This window comes from Bos grunniens, chromosome 17 (assembly GCF_055505025.1).
Source record: "Bos grunniens cultivar Pamir isolate PY7600 chromosome 17, Bosgru_T2T1.0, whole genome shotgun sequence".
NCBI lineage: Eukaryota > Metazoa > Chordata > Mammalia > Artiodactyla > Bovidae > Bos > Bos grunniens.
This window is the reverse complement of record NC_141181.1, coordinates 66,898,950-66,912,075: the sequence shown is the minus strand read 5'-3', so window position 1 is coordinate 66,912,075 and position 13,126 is coordinate 66,898,950. Positions and strand designations below refer to the sequence as shown.

The following is a 13,126-nucleotide window of genomic DNA, read 5'->3' as shown; positions in this document are numbered from 1 at the left end:
ATGTGCCTGAGGACACGGACTGGACATCAGCAGAGACCAGTCAACTTGGCCTGTGGTCTCAGGATGCTCCCCTGACCCTAGGCCCTATTCACGATGCAGGGAGAAGCGAGTGCATTGGGGTGACCACCATCAACCCTAAGGTCTCAAGAACATGATGGGAAGTGCACTTTCTCAGAAAACCAAACTAAGGGCTTCAAGTGAGCTACAAAAGCCCCCTACCCACCCCCAACAGTATGAATCCTCATAAGAAGGTCACAGCTGGAAGGATGCTTATGGGCCATCTCCCCCCACACCCATCACACAGACCGGAAAACTGAGACCTGGATCACAGTAAGAACAAGTCTGAGATCATCTGTCTATTAGTGAGAGACAGATCTATGACTTGTGCCCCGTCCTCCCGATCCCTAGTCCAAGATTCTTTCCTCCAGTCCCTCACTGGAGCAGCCAAACACATCTAAGCTAGTAGACCTGAACTCCATCCACCTACAGCCTCACTAGAAAAGAACACATATTGTGGGCCCTGATCTGTGCTAAATGTTTGATGTCCATTAACTCAATTTTCAATACACAATGAGGCATGATTATTAAACTCATTTCTCAGATGAAGAAATGGGGGTCTGGATGAGTTTCCTACTGTTGCTGTGATGAATAACCACATACACCATGGCTTCAAATAACACAGACTTACTTTATTACAGTTCTGGGGATCGGAAGCCCAAAATGGGTCTCACTAGGCTAGTCACTGGGGCTGTGTTCCACCTGGAGACTGTAAGGGAGAACCAGTTTCCCTGCCTTTTAAGGCTTCTTTCTAGAGGCTGCCTCATTCCTAAACTCAAAGCCCCTTCCTCCATCTACAAAGCCAGAAATGCTGGGCCGATTCCTCCTTGTGCTGCCGTCTCTCTAGTTCTCTCTCTTCCACTTTTAGGAACTCCTATGCTCATACTGAAGGAGATCAGCCCTGGGATTTCTTTGGAGGGAATGATGCTGAAGCTGAAACTCCAGTACTTTGGCCACCTCATGCGAAGAGTTGACTCATTGGAAAAAACTCTGATGCTGGGAGGGATTGGGGGCAGGAGGAGAAGGGGACGACCGAGGATGAGATGGCTGGATGGCATCACTGACTCGATGGACGTGAGTCCGAGTGAACTCCGGGAGTTGGTGATGGACAGGGAGGCCTGGCGTGCTGCGATTCATGGGGTCGCAAAGAGTCGGACACGACTGAGTGACTGAACTGAACTGAACTGAACTGATGCTCATACTGGGCCCACTCACAGAATCCATGATGATCTCTCCATTTCAAGGTCAGTAGATTTGCAGGCTTAATTCCATATGCAACCTTAATTCCCTTTTTCCATGTAACCTGACACAGTCAGGAGTCCACAGGGTGGTGGAGATGTCTACAATCCTAAAAGGAGGTCAGTGATGACGGAGGTCAGGAAGCCAGGCCTCCAAGCCAATTGTCAGAGGTGTGGTAGGGATCGGGGTAAAAGCTTGCTTCTGCTGAGTGTCCGAGGAAAAGCAGACTGCAGGGTAAGAATTCTCAGACCTTCCCCAACTAGCTGCATCTCTTGACCTCCCCATTTCATATACTCTCAGCTCCTGCCACTGAAATTTGCCCTGACCCCCAGTACAACTGGGCTCCTCATGGCCCCATGGATTTGCAAGTGTTGTTCCTGCCTTCCCAACTTTCCCGCTTCCTCTACTAATGAGCTTCATCTCATCTTCTGAGGTCTTCTGTGATGCACGTGAGACCTGGCTCCTCTTAACCACACTCTTCTCTCTCACCCAAGTTTAATGGTTATAACAGATATTTCAACCAATACACATTTCCACTTGGGTTAAGAATCACTGTCGTTACATTAGAAATTTCTGGTGTGATTCTAAAGAAACAGAACTGTCTTTGAACGTAAATTTTTAGCCAGTATCCATCCTAGACTCAGAAAACGTTAAGTTACTGTCTGACAAAGACAAGGAACAACCTATTCCTGTCTCAGAACGTTTCTAAAATTGGACCAAACGTTGTGTTCACCACCACGGCTAAAATCAAAGTGATGGATTTCTCTTAGGAAACCAATCCTAAAATGTTTCCCCTCCTGGCAGTCAGAAAACTCACTCTCCATTTGGACTACTGTGAACCCTGTAATTGCTTTTCACAATTACGTTGTGACTACCCTTCACCCTGAAGGAAATCTGAGAAACACTAACCTCACCCGAGTTACTTCCTGTCTCAGCTCCAAGACCCGTAGACACTTCCGGCGAGGGCCAGGGCTGGGCTGAACACTTCCGGGTTGAAGAAGGAGGTTCCGGGTTGAAGAAGGAGGTTCCAGGTTGAAGAAGGTAGAGGAGGGAGGGCGCAGCTCTGATAAGTCAAGGCAGAAGACCTTGTGTGTCCCACCCCTCACTGTCTGGTTTCCCGCTGGCTCATCCAGATTGCATCTAAAAGAAGGAAAAAATGTTTGCCTACATGAATGTTTGGAGTAATCCGAATGCCAAGGATTTAATTGCTGGCCACTTCCACTCAGATCTAAGTCATTTTGGAATGACTGGAATCCTGCAAAACCTGGAGCGCCTCTCGTGTTGGCAGCCAGAAAACTTAAATATTGAAACTTCCATCTTTTTCTCCATAGAACGCTGTACCCCCGCCCTCCACAACCCTGATTTTGAGTCCTGTCATCTCCACTTGCAAATTGTTTTCCCTCTTCAGACCTCAGTTTTCTTGTCCTCTGAAGGGGGAATCATAGGAATTCCTGCATCAGGGTGTCGGATCAAGTTAATAAAATCATATGCCTACTGTTGTTGTTTAGTCACTAAGTTGTGTCCAGCTCTTTTGCGACCCCATGGACCCATAGCCCACCAGACTTCTCTGTCCATGGGATTTCCCAGGCAATAATACTGGAGTGGGTGGTCGTTGCCTTCTCCAGCGGATCTTCCCAATCCAGGGATCAAGCCCACATCTCTTATGTGTCCTGAACTGGCAATGGGTTCTTTACCACTAGCTCAACAAGGAGTTTGGCCCCGGGGAAATGCTAAAGTCAGCTATGGGCAGGAATTTAATATGAAATACCAAGGTTCAGTTCCCACCCTGCCCCCAACTTCTTGAATTAGTCTGGGACATTAGTTCTCAACTTGGGCTGATTCTAACCAGGAGGTATTTATTTGTTTGTTTATTTTGAGATTAGGGCATTTCTGCTGGCATCTTCAGAGTAGAGTCCAAGGTTGCTGCTCAACATGCCTCAATGGACACGACAGCCCCCGACCACAAAGACTTATTCAGCCCAGTATGTCAATAGCGGTGAGCTGGAGGAAGACTGGTCTGGGATGAGGCCCAGGCATTGGTATGTTTAGAAAGCTCTTCAGGTGATTCTAATGAGAGCCACTGGGTTAATCAAATGCTCAGCAATTAGCCTTGGGGAATTAGAGTCTTTTAGATGGAGCCTCTATAACCAGCCAGCTGTTATTAAATCATCAATATCTGTGGCCAAATTAAACCCAGAGTTGAGAGTGCTTCAAGCATTGACTTATCCATTCCTGCTAGGGAAGCCAACCGTTCAGTTTTCCCAGGACGAAGGGAGTTCCCAGGGAGTGAGACCTTGTGGTTTCCAAACTGGGACAGTCCAGGGAACACCTGAGGTGGGAGGGGGCTCACCTCATCTCTGCCTCTCTTTCGTTTCCTCTACTAGCCATCTGTCCATTGTTTATTGACTTTGTACAACATGTCAGGCCTATACAAACACTTCACCCACATCAGCTTGAACCCTAAGAGGCAGATGTTAAGATCATCCCACAGGCGGACTTCCTGGTGGTCCAGTGGTTAAGACTTTGTGCTTCCAATGCAGTGGGGCGTGGTTTCAATCCCTGGCTGGAGAACTAAGATCTTACGTACCAGGTGGCACAGCCAAAAAAGAAAAAACACAGGGGGGTAGAGGGGAAGGTAACATTTCATCTTTAAAACAAAGTATCATTCCCCAAGAATTCAGCAGGTAAAATGCTCGACCACAGAGATCACTCAGACAGTCAAGTGTTAGAGTCAGGACTTGGAGCCTGGTCTCTGGACTTCGTGGTCCTCACCACAAGACCACGCTGTCTGTCTCCTTTGTTGTGACTTGATTCCCATGGTAAGTTCAGGGAAGCGAACCCCCACTTGGCAGGAATACCACCTCTAGGTTCTGCATTACTTCTGCTGCTTCCATTAATCCTATCCTACTGTCTTTTATTTTCAGATGGGGGCCCTGCCAATTAAACAGAAAAGAAGGAAGACTCTGAAGATGACCTGCAGCCAAAACTGATTAGCAAAGGCCTTTCAGCGCTGTGCAATGCTGCAGACGTGCACGTGAGTGAAACAGCAAAGACAGCCATCTTGGTTCCCCACTCTGGTCCTCCCGCATTTCACATCACAGATCTCTGTACCACGATAATTCCTGTGGTCCAGAGAAGGAAGCTGAGGCCAGAGACGTGAATACCATGGCCATCTCCCCGGTTAGGGGCGAATCTGGTGTTAGAACCCACGTCTGTTTCCTCCAGTGCCCGTGCTTTGGGCATTTTATTCCACAATATGTGGGGAAGCCTGACTTCTGGTTGATTTAACAGCCCAGCTTGGGCAAAGCGCCCCTAACAAATCCCAGAAGATTGGCTCAGGGAGGTGTTCTTGTTGTGCAAACAGCTTTACACATGTCCTGGGCCTTGTAGCATCGTTTCAAATATTGACGAGGCCCATTAAGGAATTCCGAGAGAACAGGCCGGCATTAAGTGGAACAGGTTCTGAGTTCAGAATGGCTGGTGTGATAACAGACCACACAGCTATCCGGGCACCAGGCAGCTGACTGCTCCACCCGGGTGCCTGATGTTCTGTGCACGCCCGTGTGCACACGCCCACCATCCTCTGCAAACCTCACTTCACCCCCCTCCCCATGCACGCCCGCCGAGGTGCGAACCCCGCAGTGCCCTGTGCATTTCTATGAAATGATATTTTATTAAATAAACAAACTGGAGCCGTTCCAGTAGATTTATGAACAGTTCCTCAAGTCTCACTTGTTCGACCCACTGCGGATTTACGGCCCTGCATTAACCTCGTGAGCGCTCATAACGTTTACTAAGATAATGTTGGCAGGAGGGAGAAGGGATTTTTATAGCCGAGTAATAATTACGAAATGCAGGGAGTGCTCCGCTCAGGAACCTATTTATTAGTTATGCCGGGTGCGTGGTCAACAGTAGAATTGCACATTCCATGGCGGTAGAGATCAACCCCTTCCTGCCAAGCTAGCTTTACATCCCTGGCTCCTCTGGAGCCTGCTGTACCCTTTGAGAGACTATGTCGCCAGTGTGTTAGAAAGCGCCGAAGACCATCAAGCATCAAGCGGCCCTTGATTCACACTTTCCTCGCCTCTCCAGAGAGTGGACCCTTAGAACCTGGAAGCGGGTGCTGCCCCTGGAGAGAAGTCAGTCCCGTAGGATGCAGTCTCTCCCCTCCTCCGCACCGCCCTGAGAGCAAACAAGTGGGTCCTTGGGCTCCTTCTTGCAAACGATATTGTTTAGTGAGAAGGAAACAAACGCACCCCCACCCCGCAACACACACACACACACATCCAATGTAAAGTGGCATTGGAGGCTGAAGGGGAGTTGGGAAAGACAGGGTCTTGGAAAATGGTCAGGAAATATGATGGCAATGAACAATAAAGTATTAATAATAGGGACTGCCATAATCTGGCTGCATATAAGAACTAAGAGGGGTCGGGGTTAAAACTCTTTGCAACCGCATGAATCACAGCATGCCAGGCCTCCCTGTCCATCATCAACTCCCGGAGTTCACTCAAACTCATGTCCATTAAGTCGGTGATGCCATCCAGCCATCTTATCCTCTGCTGTTGCCTTCTCCTCCCACCCTCAATCCCTCTGAGCATCAGGGTCTTTTCCAATGAGTCAGCTCTTCGCATGAGGTGGCCAAAGTACTGGAGTTTCAGCTTCAACATCAGTCCTTCCAATGAACACCCAGGACTGATCTCCTTTAGGATGGACTGGTTGGATCTCCTTGCAGTCCAAGGGACTCTCAAGAGTCTTCTCCAACACCACAGTTCAAAAGCATCAATTCTTGGGCGCTCAGCGTTCTTCACAGTCCAACTCTCACATCCATACATGACCACAGGAAAAACCATAGCCTTGACTAGACGGACCTTTGTTGGCAAAGTAATATCTCTGCTTTTTGATATACTATCTAGGTTGGTCATAACTTTCCTTCCAAGGAGTAAACGTCTTTTAATTTCATGGCTGCAATCACCATCTGCAGTGATTTTGGAGCCCCAAAAAATAAAGTCTGACACTGTTTCCCCTGTTTCCCCATCTATTTCCCATGAAGTGACGGGACCAGATGCCATGATCTGGGCCCAACCAATTAAACTCAACCTTCAAGGGATGCTGTGGGCATCACACCTTTCCAAACTGCCCAGGGAGGTGGATACAAAGCAGAAAGCCTTGAGGACCAGCAGATCCACCCTACAGAGTGCTTCCCTGTTAGCATGGCCTTGCTAGAGCCTCCGAGGCTGGGGTCCACACACCGGCGGCCCCGTCTCACCCAGGAGCTAGCTGGGGATGCAGAATCTCAGGCCCCACCCCTGACTTGGCGGCACTGGACTCTCCATCCAGCAAGATCCCTGTGTGATTCCTAAGCATGCAAGTATAAGACGCAGCCTCTGAACCTCAGACGTTCCATTCTCCCTCCACCGCGGCAAAGTAGGCAGAAGAACTGCTGATGGGCTTCCCTGTTTTGCAGACTCAGAGAGGTTTCGCCACCAGCCGGAGCTCGCACAGTGCCAGGACCGGAAGCCAGCCGCGCATGCCCACCTCCACCCGTTGGCCCTCTCCAGTTGACACACAGCACAAGGGCCGTGGATGGGGGCGATCTAGCAGCGAGGCAGGTGCTTGTGGGCAGGAGCTGAAAATGAGAGCTGGAAGAGAGGGCACCCTGGGGAAGGGGCTCTGTGAGAACTTGTCAATTAGTCACCCGACCTAGTGCAGCTGGCAGAGCGGCCGTCTCCCGCCACCCCCTCCGCTGCCTCTGCCCTCTCTCCCTTCCCCTTCCAGAGCCTCCTTGAGATATGAAACTCAGACAAGAGGGTATGAATAATGTAGCGCGATTGCTCCTCTCGTCTACCCCAATCCTCAGAGGGTGCGCAAGGCTCCTTGTCTGCCTCATTAGTGGCCGTTCAACCATTTGATTTCGGTAACAATGAGTGTGCCTTCCTCAGAATTTTCATACCTATTTGCGTCACTGGAGTCAACACTGAATTTTTGAATCCGCATGAAATGTTAATGGGGCGATCTGCATACTGTGCGCTCTCTCCGTCTCCGTGGTCGTGGCTGCCACCTCAGCCCTGGGGCCCGACAGGCACGGAGAGGGGCTGAAGACAGACCAGTTACAGAAAAGTGGCTGAGAACCTAGTAGACACCCAGCTTGGAGAGCCTGTGGCGGGGGCAGGGGGCCAAGGGGAGGCCACCCAGGGTAGAGAGGGTCCTTCCAGCTAAGCTCCCTGCACCCAAGGTGAGCAGTCTCCAGTATCAGCTTAAGGGTTAAGTCAACCTGGAGCCCTGAAGCTTCACCATTTGCTGGCTGTGTGACTCAGGGTAAGCTGCTTTCCCACTCTGAGCCTCCGTCTGCTCATTCGTCAGATAGGGATTATAGCAGTGTTGTTGCAGGGGTCTTAAACCCTGTGCCTGGCGCATGACAGGTACCCAGTGCTAAGTAGACATTATTCTTATCATTATTATCAGTTTTCCTCCTTCTCTCCCCCTCGACACATATGACTGGAATTTGGAACTTTGCAAAACATGGTCAGGTCTGCTTTTTTCCATCTGCACGTTGGACTTGGCAGCAGAGAGACCTGGGTTGATCCTAGCTTCACCTCTTACAAACGATATAACACAGAGGAAGTGGCTTCGCCTCCGTGAGCCTCAGTCTTCCCAGCTTGTAATGGGGAGAATAAACTGTACCTTTTAGGATTATTGTCAGGAAATGTATGTAAGGTGCCTATTCTTATGTCCCACATGGGGCAGGCACCACATGCAGGAGGAAAGCTCTCGATTCTAAGCATGCTTTATATATATATATATATATATATATATATATATATATGTTAGCATCTCTCAATTCAGGGTACATCTTGCCATCACGACAGCAACTTAGATTGGATGAAATATGATATTCTTTCAGTCGAGAGCATTTATTGAGCTCTGGCTCATGTGCCAGATATGTGCTAAAAGGTACATGGAAGCTAGCTCATGGAATCTTTGCAATAATACAGAGGGACCCATGGCACCTCTAAACATGCTTTGGCGGGGGGGTTGGAGCCCAGAGAGGCGATGCCACCTCCGCTGGGTGGGTGGCACAGGTGGTGAAGGGAGAAGCCCAGGTTTGCGTTACAGAGCTCCTACTCTTGGGAGCCGGGTTCTCCCAGCTCTGTACCATTCTGATTGGACAGCTAAGGAGAAGGAGGGGCGGGGAGACGAGCAACTGCCCAGAGCATCGTGACCAGTAAGTGCAGAGCTGGGACTGGAACCAAGCCCGTGGGCCCACAAATGCCAAGCTCTCTCTGCCAGGACCACGCCAGGGCAGGGAGGTGGCCGGAGCAGTCCCTTTACTGACCAGCAGTTCAGGACACCCAGCCAAAGCCTGCAGACCCACTTCTCGCTCCCAGGCGTGTCGCACGGGGCTCCATGACTCCGAGCCTCACTTTTTCACCTGTGCAATGGAGGTGACGATCCCAACCTTGAAGAAGCAGTGTGAAGATTAAAAGGAGCGATGCGAAGAGGGGGCTCTGTAAGCCACAGGAAGTCCTCAAAATGCAAGTGATGACTGAGGACAGGGAAGGGCAGAGGGGCTGAGAGCTGGAGAGGGCTGGGGGCAGGACCCTCAGGGTTTGGAAAGAGCATCAAAGGGGCACCCACTCCCTCTCACACCACTGACCTCCCTCCTCGGGGGAGCCCAGTGTGAAGCTCCCCCCTCCCCGCCTCACCTGACACAGAGACGGGAGTGAAATGAAACACAGCCCCCAGCCCACCCCCTGTGGTCCAGTATTTCTCACCCGGTGTAATGAAATGGAAGGAATTTCTGCTGAGAAGGGTGATTACTAACCTGCCAAGATGAGTGAGAAAAATCAATTCAGAGAGTGCGGGAAGGTAGGGACTCTGCTGAGTGGGGGAAACATTGGGGGTGGGGGGGGTGGGGAGAGGGCAGGAGGGGGCGACAGAGAGCAACCAGAAGGGGGGAGAGACGGACAGACAGACAGACAGACCACAGGTCCTGTTCAGTGACAACAGACTTCAGGGGGATTTAACCTCAGTCCTCTCCCACCATTTCTCTCTTCAGTGATAAGCAAAGAAGATTAAGGAAGTAGGTTCAAGAGGCAAACACACAGGGCCTTCCCTGGTGGTCCAATGTTTAAGACTTTGCCTACCGAAGCAGGGGTTGCGAGTTTGATCCCTGGTCTGGATCGAACTGAGATCCAGATCCGGGGAGCTGAGATCCCACCTGCCTCAGGGCCAAAAAGCCAAAACATAAAACAGAAACAATATTGGAATAAATTCAATAAAGACTTTTTAAAAAAATGGTCCACATCTGAAAAAAAAAAAAAAACTTAAAAAAAAAAGAGGCAAAGGTGTGTTTCATACAGAGGTTCAGTGGGAGGGGATTGGGACCAAGGTCCTGCACTTCTGACCAGCTTGGGGGGTCTGATGACTGTTCTGGGGACCAGACTTGGCTGAAGATAGAAACAGTCCACACGGCAATCTGTGAATGGACACCACAAATCTTTCCCAAGTGCCTACTATATGTTTTCACACCAAGAGCCTGACACTTAGCAAATGCGCGGTTGGGCCTGACTGAAGGTTACTTGCGTGATGTGTTTGGTAATTAATTGTTTGATGGGGGTAAAATCCACCTGACATAAAATTAACCATTTTAAAGTGTCCAATTTGGCAGCGTTTTGCACCTTCTCGATGTTGCGCCACCATCATCTCTAACTAGTTCCAAAACACTTTTTATCACCCCCACAATGAGCCCACTTCCCATTCCCTCCTCCCCGGGTCCTGGCAACCACCAGTCTTCTTACTTTTTGCATGGATTCACTTATTCTAGATATTTCATTTTATGTTAACTATAACCTGTGACCTTCAGTGTCTGGCTTCTTTCAGGTAGCATCAGATAAACTTGCACAGGAATGTTCACAGTAGCAATATCCATCAAGAGGAAACAACCCAAGTGTCCATCGACTGATGAATGAACAAAAGGTGGTGTATGTTTACACAATGGAATATCATTCAGCCATAAAAAGGAGCAAAGTGCTAACGCATTCTATAACGCAGATGGACCTAAAAATCTTCATGCTGTATAATTAATTATTTCTTGGGCTGTGCCATGCAGCATTTGGAATCTTAGTTCCCTGACCAGGGACAGAACTTGTGCCTCTTCCAGGAGAAGCACAGAGTCTTATCCACTGGACAGTCAGAGAAGTCCCATGCTGCATGATTCATTTTTAAATGATGTTTCTTGCCCTTATGGCTCCTCTGTGACCCAACCCAAGGGTCATCACTTCCCACTCCATATAAATAGAAGCTGAGCATCCATGACGGGGGAGATGCTGGACACACCAGGGTCAAAGGTCAGTAAGACCAAGGCTGGCACTTGGCTCCTTATTGACTTACCCGATGACCTTAGGCAAGCCCCTTGCCTTTCCCGAGGCTTGGATTTCTCATCTGTAAGATGGGATTCAAGATTTCTCACGGGGTTGGCCCCAGAGCCCCACTAGGTGAGGGTGAGTGCTCTGGGTAAGCTGCAGAACTGGATGAGGGTCGGTGACTGTCAGGGCTTGAATGAGGGGGAACTTCAAATCCATCCACTACCCACAGTGTTTAGGAGGCAGGACACCAGTGCCAGAAAGAGAATTCGAAGCACAAGGAGAGTGCTGGTCATCACAGAGGATCTCAGTGGGTGGCTGCTCTCACATAAAATCCAAACCCCTGTTCACTACCCATCAAGCACGTCTGACCAGCACTGTCCCCCTCCAAGACTTTGGCTGGGCCCTAGCACTCATCCAGTCCAACTCCCTCCTTTCATAGGTGAAGAACTGGAGACCCAAGGAAGAGAAGCAATTTGCCCAAAGTCTAAACTTCCAGTTCACTTGTTACTGACGTCCAGTTCAGATGGTGGACTGAACAAACCTCTTGAATATATTTCCCTCCACGAAACCCAATAAAATTCCAGTAAAGGAATTTTTCAAGGCATAAACATCTAAGGACAGGGTGCACTGAGGGAAAAGACAATAGCCATAAGGTTCAGAAATTGGAAAGAAGGAGGACAAGGGTAATTGACTTAGCAGACGCAGCACAGCTGAATCCTAAGTCAGCCATGGGAATGCTGGAGACCAACCTGATTGGAACCCATTTGTTATGGCATCCAATTATCTTTCCTTTGTCAGATTCTCCGTGCAGACCCAGCATAAGATGAATACATCTCCCCAGACCATTCTTTGGTGAAGGAAGCAACAGAGAGCAAAGCCAACACGGCATTGTGAAAAGTTCTTCAGTGGAGATATAGATAGAGAGATACTAGAGGAGGACATGGCAACCATTCCAATATTCTTGCTGGAGAATCCCACGAACAGAGGAGCACGATAGGCCATAGTCCATGGGGTCACAAAGAGTTGGGCACAACTTAGGAACTAAAGAGCAACAACAACAAAAATATCTAGAAACATACGTGCCTACCTATTAATATGTCTAGATAGATAGATATGGCAGGAGATACCCCAAAGAAGGAGCAATCAGTTCTCTTTGGGAAGATAGAGGGTGAAGGTTGCAAAGGACAGAGGAGTTGGAGCTGGTTACTGAAGAATAACCAGCAGAAGAAGGATCGGGAGCACTTCCAACTGCAGAACAGCAAAAGCAAGATGCAGTAAGAATACGAATGTTTCAGAGCGTGGCAAGTAACTCAGAGAAGGCGAGACAGAGACACCCTCAGGTGCCAGGTCTTGACAGACCTGCTGAGCTAGAACTCAAGAGTCCTGGGGAGCCACTGAAAGGTTTAGAGCAGTGGAGTGACTAGGGTCTAAAAGATCACTCTTATGAGAGTGGAATAGAGGAGTCACAAGAATTCCCATTTATGTCTCAGATTCCACCCCTTCATTATTTCTTCCACATGCTTTAATTGAGCCCTACTGTGTGCACAGCCCCATGCTGGGTGCCAAAGACTGGGGCAAGTATCCGCACACACACACACACACACAAGAGCATGGTGTGATCAGGCGAGAGCAGCGGTAATTGGGCCCCGTCTGCATCTGCCATCTCCTGTTGCTTGGAAAAGACATCCCACTGAGTGTCAAATGTGCACCTGCCGGCTGGCCAGAACACTCGCATAAAAGTCTGTGAAAAAAAAAATGGATTATATTCATTCTCTTAACCTCACCCCAACCCGAACATAAATCGTCTCTGTTTATAACACTTCTGGCGTTTTGTGCATTTTGCCGAGTGACATAAAATGACAATAAATTTCGGCCCCACCAGCAGAAAAGTACCTAAAATGCCACATGTCACTAATATTGACAGGTTCTAAAAGTAAAACTTGGAAATGGTTCAGGCGACATAAATTAAAATAAAAATATATACTTTGTCCTTGAGAGAGAATCAGCTAAAATTAAACCTTCATGTGGGAGGGATGTCCAGGAATGTGAGGGAGAGAAACACCAGGGACACTGTTTCAGAACAGAGCCGCAGAGTGGGGGGCCGAGAAGGACTCGAAGGAAACCCAAGCTGGACCCCTGATAGAAGCAAGAAGGACTGTCCTCAGGGCAGGACTTCAGATATGCAGCCACCGCCTTCAGACGACCGTTCACGTTTAAATATAAATTAATACATTTAAATACATGGCTGTTCGCATTTAAATTTAAATGCAGTTAAACTCCAGTTCCTCGGTTCTGCGGCCACATTCCAAGGGCTCAGTGGCCACAGAAGGCGAGGGGCTATTGCGTTGGACCTTGGATGGAGATGTCTGTCACAGAAGGTTCTATCAGACTGGGCTGTCCAGGACCAAAAGCATCCCTACTGCTCTCCCCAGGGGCGACTGACATCTGTGAATTTCCTCCTT

The 13,126-nt window shown here is 49.0% G+C and overlaps 1 long non-coding RNA gene across 7 annotated transcripts in view; it reads right to left on the bottom strand.

Moving 5' to 3' along the window:
• The window catches only part of LOC147355696 (uncharacterized), a 161,549-nt gene that overhangs the window by 97,804 nt on the left and 50,619 nt on the right, over positions 1 to 13,126 (bottom strand). For 6 of the 7 annotated variants that reach the window (XR_015144045.1, XR_015144044.1, XR_015144050.1 and 3 more), the window contains one exon: positions 2,206 to 2,436. The exons of the other annotated variant lie outside the window; for it this stretch is intronic. This is a non-coding gene — a long non-coding RNA (uncharacterized LOC147355696). The remainder of the gene's footprint in view (positions 1 to 2,205; positions 2,437 to 13,126) is intronic. 7 annotated transcript variants of the gene reach the window in all.